Source organism: Trachypithecus francoisi, unplaced genomic scaffold (assembly GCF_009764315.1).
Source record: "Trachypithecus francoisi isolate TF-2019V2 unplaced genomic scaffold, Tfra_2.0 Lachesis_group1, whole genome shotgun sequence".
NCBI classification, from domain to species: Eukaryota; Metazoa; Chordata; class Mammalia; order Primates; family Cercopithecidae; genus Trachypithecus; species Trachypithecus francoisi.
The window spans coordinates 87116156-87130492 of record NW_022681454.1 but is presented as its reverse complement, the minus strand read 5'-3'; the positions used below and the strand labels follow the sequence as shown (position 1 = coordinate 87130492).

Genomic DNA, 14337 nt, shown 5'->3' with positions numbered 1-14337 from the left:
AAATCAGAAGAGGAAAAAAGATAAGAAATTAGAGGATTGTTCCAAGAGGTCGAATATCCAGAAAGAATGGAGAAGACACACGATAAAAATATTTCAAAAAAAAAAAATCACAAGAAAATTTCACACTGAAAGGATCTATTAAGTACCTAGAATAATGATCAACAAAATATCTACTGTAGAACCCTTCAGCTTGAAATTTCAGAATAACAAGAAAGAGTCTAAAAGTTTCTAGAAAAGAACATGTTTATATACAATAGAACAGGGATCAGAATGGCATCATACTTCTCAGAAGCAACACCAAAAACTGTAAGACAATGGAGCGATGCCCTCACAGTTCTGAAGGAAAGTAACATTCAAGCAAGAATTCAATACCCAACCAACTGTGAATGATACGTGAGGCAAGGGGAGTAAAAGGGCAGTTTTGGAGCATGTAAAGCTGTCAAAACATTTTACCTTCCATACTGCTTTTCTCAGAAAGCTACTGGAAGATATGCCTCCAAAACAAGAACTCAGGATTTAGGAACCAGGAATCTTACACAGACAGGAAGGAGGTTAGAAACCTTTCTAGACAGCTATGTAGCATGCCTACAAAGCAAAGGTGGAGGGATGTCTCCAAGGTAAAAAAGAAAACACTATTTAAAGAGTTTTAGAGCATTATGAGTTTTATAATGCTACCAGAGATACAAAGGTTACTGTGGAAAAAAAAAATTAAAGTCATTAACTTCAGGAAAAACTAAATGATTTATGAGAAAGAAAAGTAATCATGGTACATGCAATCATAGTAACTGAACAAAAAAACTTTCTATAGTTAATAACTGTCAAATTTTATTTAAAAGATTATTTGGGGAAGGACGAGTGTCTGGTGGTGAGGAAGAGGAAAGGGTGGGTAGAGAATATAACAGAACTCTAATCTTTGCCAGTGTGAAGTTTCCAGATTATGTCCAATATTGAAAAAAAATCAAGAAATAATATTATAAGCATGTTATTTAGAAACATAAAGGTAAGCAGCAAAAAAAAAAAAAAAAAAAAAAAAAGCTAAAGAGTTGAAATGACAGGGAGTGAGATTCAAGATAAGGACAGGTGAGGCCTGCAGGGAACTGTTATTTAACCTAAACACAGTTTTCATAAATATATTCCTTCAAAACAGTAACACTTTTTTAACTGAAAATATGCTCATGCCAGAGAAAGTACCACAATAAACAGAAAGATTCTGTAATTCGTGTTGTTCCCATTGTCCATCTTCTTTAACTTTTGCTCACTACTTACTTCCCAACTCAGCCTTGCACCAGGCACAAAGAATAGTCCTATCTTTACCTTCCAAAAATGTAAGAAATGCTATCAAAGGAGCCCAGGTGGCTCAGATTCCACTCTAACCAAATTTCCACCTCATACCAATTCCAAGACTTGGAAGGCTTTTCTGTTCTCTAGGCCTGGGACCTAGCCTGATGCCTTATTCATGACTGAGGCCTGTCTCTTGGTACCTAAACTTCCTGGTACCTTACCTGTCTGAATGTTAGTATATGGCCTAACATAACACTAATAAGTTTCCCCACTATCCTGACACTGTGGCTCTGATCCGTCTGCCGTTTTCTTTCCCTCAGTCTCTCAATAGCATCCCTCTCTTGATCTTGTCTTTACTACAGCTGAGTAGCCTCAAAAGGGAATATCTGGATTCCAATGACCATTGACTCCCAGTCAAGTCAATCTCTAGGCAAACCAATTCCTGTCCCATCACTCACCAACCCCACCTGGGCTCCTTTGATAGCATTCCTTACATTTTTGCAAGGTAAAGGACTATTCTTTGTGCCTGGTGCAAGGCTAAGTTGGGAAGTAAGTAGTGAGCAGAGGTTAAAGAAGCTAGACAATGGGAACAACAGGAAATCCAGCTACCCTCACCACAACAATAAAACCTGTAGCCACAAAGGCAGAAATACTGTTCAGCAATCAAATGTTGATGGAGAACCAAACCACTGGTTACACAAGCCTAACTTATTCTATTTCTTCTAGCCAGAAAACTGTGCTCATCTAATTCAGACTGGAGATCTGTCACTGTGGAACTATAATCCCTCTTCTAGAATCTACCCCCAGGTCAGCCCAGTGTGCTGATGAATGCCTCATTCACTCTCTCTCTGAATACACCCCTGCCCCACTTGGGAACATTCAGGCTGCAGTGCCCTCTGATTCATTTTCACATGCAGTCTCTTCTGATTCATTCCGTCAAGACTATACACTATATTTTCCAGATCATGATGGAACCTCAACCCACACATTAAAATAACTACACACACTGAAGGAGCATTTGGTATTTCTTGAGGATAAAAGTATACTTTTTCTCTGAACCTTTCACAGCAACATTTTAAAGTTTTTAAAAGTCTTTAGTAATGTTTCCAGTTCTGAACAAGTCATGGTAGGCAGGGCAGCACAGTGGCCAATGTGGAGTGCTGCTTACAGCAAGTCAGCAGTTCAGCTGGACTTGTATTATTAGGGTTAGTTCTACTTAGCTCTTGAGCCCATCATAATTTTTTAATGTTTTTTGAGTTAATGGTAAATTTGTCATTTAACCACCAAAAGATGGTAACTGAGGAGGATGATATGAGTCTATGAGGTAAATGGATGATGCAGATTCTTAAGCCTTGCAACAACCCTGTGAGGCAAGGGTACCACAGCTGTCCTCAGCTCAGAAAGACGATGTAATTTGGCCAAGGCTCACAACTAATGATTGGTGGAACTGGGATGGACACCAGGTCTGTCTGACTTCAAAACCCATTATATTTAACTAAACTATATTGTCTTTCCTCGTGGAAAAGAATTAGATAGACTTTAAATTGGTAAAAGTAACCTATAAAGTGAATACCCCACTTATGGATAATGGAAAACTAACTTTTCCCTCATCGTCTATTCATATGAGAAACACATCCCGTGACTTACAGTTAATAATATCAGCAGCTGGGTAGAAAGGACAGTTAGTTCCCCCTTATCTGAGGTTTTGCTTTCCAGAGTTTCAGTTACCTGCGATCAGTGCAGTGCAAAAATATTAAGTGGAAATTTCCAGAAATAAGCAATTCATAAATTTTAAACTGCACACCATTCTGAGTCATGTGATGAAATCTCTTGCTGTCCCGCTCTGCCTGGGACATGAATCATCCCTTTGTCCAGCATATCCATGCTGTATATGCCCCCTGCCTGTTAGTCTCTTAGTAGCTGCCTCCGTTATCAGATTGCAAAAGCATAGTATATATAGCTTTTGGTACTATCCAAGGTTTCAGGTATCTAGTGGGGGTCTTGGAACACATCCCCTGCAGATAAGGAGGGACTACTATATAGAGTATATACAAAATTAGTGATTAAAAGTTGGCACTAAGTTTTTAACTAACAAAACTATAATAAAATAAATGTAATCAGTTTGTAGTACAAAGAAGGTTAAACTTTCACCACTTAGATGTCTCCTTTCTGCTTTTCCCCAAATCGTCAACTCTACAATTATACTTTTCTTTAGTAGCAGAAAACAAGACAGAGACATATGTAGGAAACCCAGCTCTTCGCCCTACCATTCTACACATTCTAAGTCCTCACATTCACCGTAACTCTTGATTTCCTGTTAGCACTGAACTCTTACTCTCCTGCACGTCTTTCCTCCTGCTGCTACACTTTGCTCTCCTGACTACTTTTTCTCCAAAGTACTATCAACCCAGTCTGTGGGGTCCAAAAGACTTTTACTGAAAGTCTGGGTGATGGAGATACACTGTATCTCAGCAAACCACTCAAAACAAAATATTATACATGCAAGTTCCTCTGCAGTTCCCAACACAGAAGATGGCCTGGTATCTAATTTTCATCCTAGAGTCTCCCCGCCTCCCACAATATGACTAAGCTCTTTCCCTCATTTTCTTTCTGTATCTGAAAGGTCCTTTTCCAAAGCCATATTCCAATTTCTTTCTTAATTAGTTACTTTGGTCTAAACATTTTGGGGTATCTGGACTATTTCCATAAGAGGTATTCTATTTTGCTTCTGAGCCAAGGCACTGAAACCAGAGTCTGCTTTAAAAAAATTTTAATTATCATAGAATAAACTTGACCTTTTTTTGGTGTATAAGTCTATGAATTCAAACACATGTAACTACCACCACAATCAAGATACAGAACAGTCCCATCACCTCAAAAATGGTCTTCATGCTATTCCTTATAGTCACACCCTCTCCTCATCCTTAACGCCTGACAACCAACAATCTGTTTTCTCTCACTATAGTTTTGGGTTTTTTATACAATCATGTAAATGGAATCATATAGTATCTAACCCTTTGAAACTAGATTGTTTTACTCATAATGCCTCTGAGATTCAACTAAGTGGCTGCATGTATCAACAGTTTGTTCCTTTTACTGGTGAGGAGTATTCCACTGTATAATGGATGAACTACAGAGCACTGTTCCTAGTTTTTAGTGATTATAAATAGAGATGCAATGAACATCACATACAGCTTATAATATGACAATAAGTTTTCCTAACACTGGAGTAAATACCCAGGTATGAGATTGCTAGATCATGTGGTAAATATATGTTTATTAAAAAAAAAAAAACCCTGCCAAATTATTTTCCAGAAAGGCCGCACCATTTTGCATTAACACCAGCAATTAATGAGAGTTCCAGTTGCTCTGCATCCTTGTCAACACTTGCTATTATCAGTACTTAATTTTACCCATTCTAACAAGTATAATGGTATTTCATCATGGTTTTAATTTGCATTTCCCTTGTGGCTAAAGATGTCAAACATCTTTTCATGTGCTTATTTGCCATCTATCCTTTCTGGATAAATGTCTGTTAGAAGTTCTTGCCAATTTTTAAAATTAAATGTTTATTTCACTATTGTTGAGTTGTTTTTAAATATATTCTGGATACAAATCCTTTGTCAGATACATGATTTGCAAATAATTTCTCCCAGTCTGTAGACTGTCTTTTCATTCTCTTAACACGCTCATAGATGAGTCTACTTTAACAACTTTTTCCTTTATGGATTATGTTTTTGGTGTCATGTCTAAGAACTCTCTGCCTAACCTCAGGTTATGAAGAATTTCTCCTCTGCTTTCTTCTGAAAGCTTTATTGTCTCACATTTTACATTGAGATCTATGATCCATTTTTAGTTAATTGTTTTAAAAAGGTATGAGATTCAGATCAAGGTTCCTTTTTTTTTTTAAGATATAAATCTCCAAGTGTTCCACAACCCTTTGCTAAAAACAACTAACAAAATCCTTTCTATATGGAATCCCTTTTACATTTCTATCAAAAGTCAATTAATGGTATTTGTGTGGATATATTTCTGGGCTTTATTCTGTTCCACTGGACTGCGTCTACACCTCTGTCAGTACCACATATCCTGGATTACTATACCTCTATAGTAAGCCTTAAAATAAGATGATTCCTTCAACTTATTTTTTCAAAACTGCTTCAGGTATTCTAGATCCTTTACCTTCCCATACAAGCTTTATAATCAGCTTGTCTATATCTACAAAAAAAAAGAATCCTACTGAATTTTAGCTGAAATTGTGTTAAATCTATAAGTCAACTTGAGAAGAACTGAAATATTTACTATAATTCGTTAAGGGTCTTAATCCATGAACACAATACGTCTCTCCAGTTACAGAGGTCTTTGATTTCTTCTACCAGACTTTTGTAGTTTTCAGCATATAGATCTTATATATGTTTTGTTAAAGTTATGCCTAAGTATTTTATTTGTTTAGAACTATTATAAATTGTATTTTTTATTCCAGTTTCCAATTACATATTGTTAATATATAGAAATAGTTGACTTTTGTGTATTGACCTTGAATTATACAAATTGAACTAATAGTTTTTTTAATTTTCAATATAGACATTGCAATTTTTAATAGAAATAATTTTTTTCTGAGAATAGAGACAGTTTTTTTTCTTCCTTCCCAATTTGTTTGCTTCCCCCCATCACCCCCGCCCCCCTTATTCTTTCCTTATTACACTGGCTAGAACTTCTAGTATGATGTTAAATAGCAGTAGTGAGAGTGACATCCTTGCCATGTTCAATGGTCTGAATGTTTGAATCCCCCAAAACGTATGCTGAAATCACCCCCAAGGTGATGGTGCTAGGTAGTGCAACTCTCATGATCTTTGACAAGGTCATGAGAGCAAAGCCCTCATGGTTGAGATTAGCGTCCTTATAAAAGAGACGATAGAGGGCTAGCTAGCCCCTTTCACTATATGAGGACAGAGCTAAAAAGGTGTCATCTATGAGGTGACAGTGCTCAGCAGACACCAAATCTGTTGGCATGTTGGCCTTGAACTTTCCAGCCTCCAGAACTGTAAGAATAAATGTTTGTTCTTTATAAGCCAACAAGTTTGTGGTATTTTTGTTATAGCACCCCAAATGAACTGAAAGAATGCAATCTTTCAACACTGTTTGACATAGCTATAAGATTTGCTGGTAGATGTCCTTCATCAGGTTGAAAAAGTTTCCCTCTACTTCTAGTGTGTTCCTCATGAGAGTTCTTACCGTAAATGGATGCTGCATAATGTCAAATTCTGTTTCCGGTATCAACTGACATAACCATGTGAGTTTCTTCTTTAGATTGTTTTTCCTATTGTTTAAAGGAGATTTTATTTAATCAGTGTTATTTCTTATTTAAATGCTTGATAACATTTGGCAGAGACACCATGTGAGTCTAGAGATTTTTTTTTTTTTTTTTTGAGACAGTCTCTCTCTGTTGCCCAGGCTGGAGTGCAGTGGTGTGATCTCGGCTCACTGCAACCTCCACCTCCTGGGTTCAAGCAATTCTCCTGCCTCAGCCTCCTGAGTAGCAGAGATTACAGGCATGCACCACCATGCCCAAGTTAATTTTTTGTATTTTTAGTACAGATGGAGTTTCACTAAAAATACAGTATGTTGGCCAGCCTGGTCTTGAACTCCTGGCCTCAAGTGACCTGCCCACCTCGGCCTCCCAAAGTGCTGGGATTACAGGCATGAGCACTGTGCCCGGCCAAGGGGAACTTCTTTTTAAGGCTTTAAACCATGAATTCCATTCTTTATAGCTATAGATAACCTATTTAGATTATCTATTGCATCTTGGGTGAGTTTTTGATAGTTTGTGGTTTTGGAAGAATTGTCCATTTGATCCATGCTGTTAAATTTATACTGAGAGAATGTTTTCAGGTTCCATTACAAAGCTTTTAATGTCTGCAGGGCCTGCAGGGTAATAATATCCTCTGTTTCACTGATACTGGTAACTTACATTTTCTTTTTTTTCTCTTTGACTTTCTTGCTAAAGGTTTATCATTTTATTGATCTTTTCAAAGAGCTAGCTTTTGGTTCCTTTTTTTTTTTTTTTTTTTTTGGTTCCATTGATTTTCTCTATTGTTCTTCTATTTTCAATAACAATGATTTCTACTTTCATCGTTATAATTTTTCCTTGTACTTACCTTTCATTTATTATGCTCTCAATATTTTTCTCACTTCATAACTGAAGGCTTAAATTATTGATTGAATACTTTTATTTATAAATAAGCTTTTAATGCCATAAAAGTTCTCTCTAAGCACTGCTTTAAGCTACATTCCACAAATTTTAATATACCGTATTGTCATTTTCATTCAGTTCAAAATATTTTCAAATTTCCCTTGAGACTTCCTCTTTGACCCACTGATTATTTATAAGGCTGCTGCTTAATTTTAATCTAAGAGTTTGAAGACTTTCCTGCTATTTTTCTGTTATTAATTTCTTGTTGAATTACAGCATAGTGAGATAACATACTTTAAATTATTGCATTCCTTTAAATTTTGTTCAGGTTTGTGTTATGACTCAAAATATGGTCCATCTTGGTGATCGTTCTTTTTTTTTTTTTTCTTTTGAGACGGAGTCTCACTCTGTCACCCAGGCTGGAGTGCAGTGGCAGGATCTCAGCTCACTGCAAGCTCCGCCTCCCGGGTTCACGCCATTCTCCTGCCTCAGCCTCCCGAGTAGCTGGGACTACAGGCGTCGCCACCTCGCCCGGCTATTTTTTGTATTTTTAGTAGAGACGGGGTTTCACCGTGTTAGCCAGGATGGTCTCGATCTCCTGACCTTGTGATCCACCCGTCTCGGCCTCCCAAAGTGCTGGGATTACAGGCTTGAGCCACCGCGCCCGGCCCCATCTTGGTGAATGTTCTATAGGCAACTGAAAAAAGTGTGTATTCTGCTGTTGGATAGAATGTTTGATAAATATCAATCATATCTAGTCCATTTGATAATGCACTTCTATATCCTTGCTGATGTTCTATTAGTTCTATTTATCACAAAAAAGAGTAAAAAGTCTCCAAATATAATTTTAGATTTGTCTATTTTTCCTTTTATTTCTGTAAGTTTTTATTTCAATGATTTTGAAGCTCAGTTTTTAGGTATACACACATTTGGGATTCCTATGTTTTCTTGGTGAACTGACCTTATTTACTTATTTTTTTCCTTTAAGTTCCAGGATACATGTGCAGAACGGGCAGGTTTATTACACAGGTATACATGTGCCATGGTGGTTTGCTGCACCTATCAACCTGTCACTTGTTTTAAGCCCCACATGTATTACCTATTTGTCCTGATGCTCTCCCTCCCCTCGCTCCCCACCAAAAGGCCCCAGTGTGTGTTGTTTCCCTCCCTGTGTCCATGCGTTCTCATTGTTCAACTCCCACTTATGACTGAGAACATGTGGTGTTTAGTTATCTGTTTCTGTGTTAGTTTGCTGAGAATGATGGCTTCCAGCTTCATCAATGTCCTGGCAAAGGACATGATCTCATTCTTTTTTATTGCTGCATAGGATTCCATGGTGTATATGCACCACATTTTCTTTTTCCAGTCTATCATTGATGCACATTTGGGTTGGTTCCATGTCTTTGGTTTTGTAAATACTGCTGCAATAAACATATGTGTGTATCTGTCTTTATAGTAGAATGATTTGTATTCCTTCGGTATATACCCAGTAATGGAATTGCTGGGTCAAATGATATTTCTGGTTCTAGATCCTTGAGAAATCACCACACTGTCTTCCACAATAATTCAACTAATTTACACTCCCACCAACAGTGTAAAAGGGTTTCTATTTCTCTGCAACCTCGCCAGCATCTATTGTTTCTCAACTTTTTAGTAATCGCTATTCTGACTGGCGTGAGATGGTATCTCATTGTGGTTTTGATATGCATTTCTCTGATGATCAGCGATGTTGAGCTTTTTTTCATATGTTTGTTGGCTGCATGTCTTCCTTATTGAATTGTTTGTTCGTATCCTTTGCCCACTTTTTGATGGGGTTGGTTTTTTCTTGTAAATTTGTTTAAGTTTCTTGTAGACTCTGGATATTATACCTTTGTCAGATGGGTAGACTGCAAATATTTTCTTCCATTTGGTAGGTTGCCTGTTCACTCATGAGTTTCTTTTGCTGTACAGAAGCTCTTTAGTTTAATTAGATCCCATTTGTCAATTTTGGCTTTTGTTGCAATTGCTTTTGGCATTTTTGTCATGAAGTTCTTCCCCAGGACTATATCCTGAATGGTACTGCCTGGGTTTTCCTCTAGTGTTTTTATGGTTTGGGGTTTTACATTTAAGTCTTTAATTCATCTTGAGTTAATTTTTGTATAAGGTGTAGGAAAGGGGTCCAGTTTCAGTTTACTGTACACGCTAGCCAGTTTTCCCAGCATCATTTATTAAATAGAAAATCCTTTCCCCGTGAAACCCCGTCTCTACTAAAAATACAAAAACTAGCCGGGCGAGGTGGCGGGCGCCTGTAGTCCCAGCTACTCGGGAGGCTGAGGCAGGAGAATGGCGTAAACCTGGGAGACGGAGCTTGCAGTGAGCTGAGATCCGGCCACTGCACTCCAGTCCGGGCGACAGAGCGAGACTCCGCCTCAAAAAAAAAAAAAGAAAATCCTTTCCCCATTGCTTTTTGTCAGGTTTGTCAAAGATCATATGGTTGTAGATGTGTGGTGTTATTTCTGAGGTCGTTATTCTGTTCCGTCGGTCTATAGTCTGTTTTGGTACTAGTACCATGCTGTTTTGGTTACTGTAGCCTTGTAGTGTAGTTTGAAGTCAGGTAGCATGATGCCTCCAGCTTTGTTCTTTCTGCTTAGAATTGCCTTGACTATGTGGGCTCCCTTTTGATTCCATATGGATTTTAAAGTAGTTTTTTCTAAATCTGTGAAGAATTTTAATGATAGTTTGATGGGAATAGCACTGAATCTATAAATTACTTTGGGCAGTATGACCATTTTCATGATACTGATTCTTCCTATCCATAAGGATGGAATGTTTTTCCATTTGTTTGTGTCCTCTCTTATTTTCTAGAGAAGTGGTTTGTAGTTCTCCTTGAAGAGGTCCTTTATGTCCCTTGTTAGCTGTATTCCCAGGCATTTTAATCTTTTTGTAACAACTGTGAATGGGAGTTCATTCATTATTTGGCTCTCTGCTTTTCCACTGCTGTTGTATAGGAATGCTTGTGATTTTTGCACATTGATTTTGTACCCTGAGACTTTGCCCAAGTTGCTTATCAGTTTGAGGAGTTTTGGGGTTGAGATGATGGGGTTTTCTAAATATAGTATCATGTCGTCTGTAAACAAAGACAATTTGACTTCCTCTCTTATTTGAATACCCTTTATTTCTTTCTCTTGATTGATTGCCCTGACCAGAACTTCCAATACTATGTTAAATAGGAGTGGTGAAAGATGGCATCTTTGTCTTCTGCCAGTTTTCAAAGGGAATGCTTCCAGCTTCTGCCCATTCAGTATGATACTAGCTGTGGGTTTGTGACAAATAGCTCTTATTATTTTGAGATATGTTCCATCAATATCTAGTTTATTGAGAGTTTTTCACATGAGGGGACGTTGAATTTTATCAAAGGCTTTTTCTGCATCTATTGAGATAATCGTGTAGTTTTATCATTGGCTCTGTTTATGTGATGGATTACGTTTATTGATTTGCATATGGTGAACCAGCCTTGCATCCCAGGATGAAGCAGACTTGATCGTGGTGGATAAGCTTTTTGATACGCTGCTGGATTTGGTTTGCCATGATTTTATTGAGAATTTTCACATTGATGTTCATCAGGGATACTGGCCTGAAATTTTCTTTATTTGTTGTGTCTCTGCCAGGTTTTGGTATCAGGATGATGCTAGCCTCATAAAATTAGTTAGAGAGGAGTCCCTCCTTTTCAATTGTTTAGAATAGTTTCTGAAGGAATGGTACCAGCTCCTCTTTGTACCTCTGGTAGAATTCAGCTGTGAATCTCTCTGGTCTTGGACTTTGTTTGGTTAGTAGGGCATTTATTACTGATTCAATTTCAGAACTTGTTATTGGTCTATTCAGGGATTCAACTTCTTCCTGCTTTAGTCTTGGGAGGGTGTATGCATCCAGGAATCTGTCCATTTCTTCCAGATTTTCTAGTTTATTTGCAGAGGCGTTAACAGTATTCTCTGATAGTAGTTTGTATTTCTGTGGGATCAGTGGTGATACCTCTTTTATCATTTTTAGTGTCTATTTGATTCTTCTCTCCTTTCTTCTTTATTAGTCTAGCTAGTGGTCAATTTTATTAATTTTTTTCAAAACACCAGCTCCTGGATTCAGCGTTTTTTTTTTAAGGGTTTTTCAAGTCTCTATCTCCTTCAGTTCTGCTCTGATCTTAGTTATTTCTTGTCTCCTGCTAGCTTTTGCATTTGTTTGCTCTTGCTTCTCTAGCTCTTCTGGTTGTGATGTTAGGGTGTTGACTTGAGATCTTTCTAGCTTTCTGATGTGGGCATTTAGTGCTATAAATTTCCCTCTTAACACTGCCTTCTTTAGCTGTGTCCCAGAGATTTTGGTACATTGCTTCTTTGTTCTCACTGATTTCAAATAACTTCTTGATTTCTGCCTTAATTTCATTATTTACCCAGGAGTCATTCAGGAGCAGGTTGTTCAATTTCCATGTAGTTGTGTGGCTTTTTGTTTGTTTTTGAGATGGGGTCTCACTCTGTCGCCCAGGCTGGAGTGCAGTGGTGCAATCTCGGCTCACTGCAATCTCTGCCTCCCGGATTCAAGCAATTCTCCTGACTCAGCCTCCTGAGTAGCTGGGACTACAGGCACACACAGTCACACCTGGCTAATTTTTGTATTTGAGTAGAGATGGGGTTTTGCTGTGTTGCTCAGGCTGGTCACAAACTCCTGAGCTCAGGCAATCCACCCACCTTGGCCTCACAAAGTGCTGGAATTACAGGCGTGAGCTCTGCACCTGGCCAGGTGTGTGATTTTAAGTGAGTTTCTTAATTCTGATTTCTAATTTGATTGCACTGTGGTCTGAAAGTCTGTTAGGATTTCAGTTATTTTGCATTTGCTGAGGTGTGTTTTACTTTCAATTATGTGGTCGATTTTAGAGTAAGTGCCATGTCGCACTGAGAAGAATGTATACTCTATCGTTTTGGGGTGGACAGTTCTGTAGATACCTATTAGGTCCACTTGATCCAGAGCTCAGTTCAAGTCCTGAATATCCTTGTTAATTTTCTGTCTCATTGATCTAACATTGACAGTAGGGTGTTAAGTTCTCCCACTATTATTGCGTGGGAGTCTAAGTCTCTTTGTAGGTCTCTAAGAACTTGTTTTATGAATCTGGGTGCTCCCATACTGGGTGCATATATATTTAGGACAGTTAGTTCTTCTTGTTGAATTGATCCCTTTACCATTATGTAATGCCCTTTGTCTTTTTTGATCTTGATTGGTTCAAAGTCTGTTCTGTCAGAGATGAGGATTGCAACCCCTGCTTTTTTCCACTTTCCATTTGCTGGAAACGTTTTCTTCCTTCCTTTTATTTTGAGCCTATGTGTGTCTTTGCACATGAGATGGGTCTCTTGCATACAATACACCAATGGGTCTTGACTCTATCCAATTTGCCAGTCTATGTCTTTTAATTGGGGCATTGAGCCCATTTACATTTAAGGTTAATATTATTATGTGTGAATTTGATCCTGTCATCGTGATGGTAGCTGGTTATTTTGCACACTAATTGATGCCGTTTCTTCATAGTGTCATTAGTCTTTATATTTTCATGTGCTTTGCAGTGGCTGGTACTGGATTTTCCTTTCCACATTTAGTGCTTCCTTCAGGAGCTCTTGTAAGGCAGGCCTGGTGGTGATGAATTCCCTCAGCATTTGCTTATCTGAAAAGGATTTTATTTCTCCTTAGCTTATGAATCTTAATTTGGCCAGATATGAAATTCTGGGTTGAAAACTGTTTTCTTTAAAAATTTTGAATATTGACCCCCACTCTCTTCTGGCTTGTAGGGTTTCTGCTTAGAGGTCTGTTGTTAGTCTAGTGGGCTTCCCTTTGTAGGTGACGTGGTCTTTCTCACTGGCTGCCCTTAACATTTTTTCCTTCATTTTGACCTTGGTGAATCTGATGATTATGTGTCTTGGAGTTGATCTTCTCATAGAGTATCTTAGTGGAGTTCTCTATATTTCCTAATTTGAATGTTGTTCTGTCTTGCTAGGTTAAGAAAGTTCTCCTGGATAATATCCTGAAGTGTGTTTTCCAACTTGGTTCCATTCTCCCTGTCTTACAGGTACTCCAATCAGTCTTAGGTTCAGTCTTTTTACATAATCCCATATTTCTTGGAGGTTTTGGTCATTCCTTTTTGTTCTTTTTTCTCTAATCTTATCTGCCTGCCTTATTTCAGCAAGAGAGTCTTCCATCTCTGATATTCCTTCTTCTGCTTGACCCAGTCAGCTATTGATACTTGTGTATGCTTCATGAAGTTATCGCACTGCATTTTTCAGCTCCATCAGGTTGTTTATGTTCCTCTTTAAACTGGCTATTCTAGTTAGCAACTCTCTAATCTTTTATCAAGGTTCTTAGCTTCTTTGCATTGGGTTAGAACATGCTGCTTTACCTCAGCGAAGTTTGTTGTTACCCACCTTCTGAAGCCTATTTTTGTCAATTCATCCATCTCACCCTCCGTACAGTTCTACGCCCTTGCTGGAGAGGTGTTGTGATCATTTAGAGAAGAGGCACTCTGCCTTTTGGGTTTTCAGCGTTTTTTCATTGATTCTTTCTCATCCTCATGAGTTTGTCTAGTTTCGATCTTTGAGCCTGCTGACCCTTGGATGAGGTTTTTGTGGGGACTTTTTTGTTGAAGCTGTTGTTGCTGCTTTCTGTTTGTTGGTTTTTCTTTCAATAGTCAGATCCCTCTTCTGCAGGGCTGCTGCGGTTTGCTGGGCGTTCACTTCAGGCCCTATTCATCTGGTTCACTCCTGCGTCTGGAAATGTCACTTGAGGAGACTGTAGAAGAGCGGAGATGGGTGCCTGCTCTTTCCTCTGGGATCTCTGACCTCGAGGGGCACTGA

The 14337-nt window shown here is 38.3% G+C and overlaps 1 protein-coding gene across 3 annotated transcripts in view; it reads right to left on the bottom strand.

Moving 5' to 3' along the window:
- Window positions 1-14337, bottom strand: part of HERC3 (HECT and RLD domain containing E3 ubiquitin protein ligase 3) — a 129042-nt gene that overhangs the window by 67808 nt on the left and 46897 nt on the right. The window lies entirely within an intron of this gene.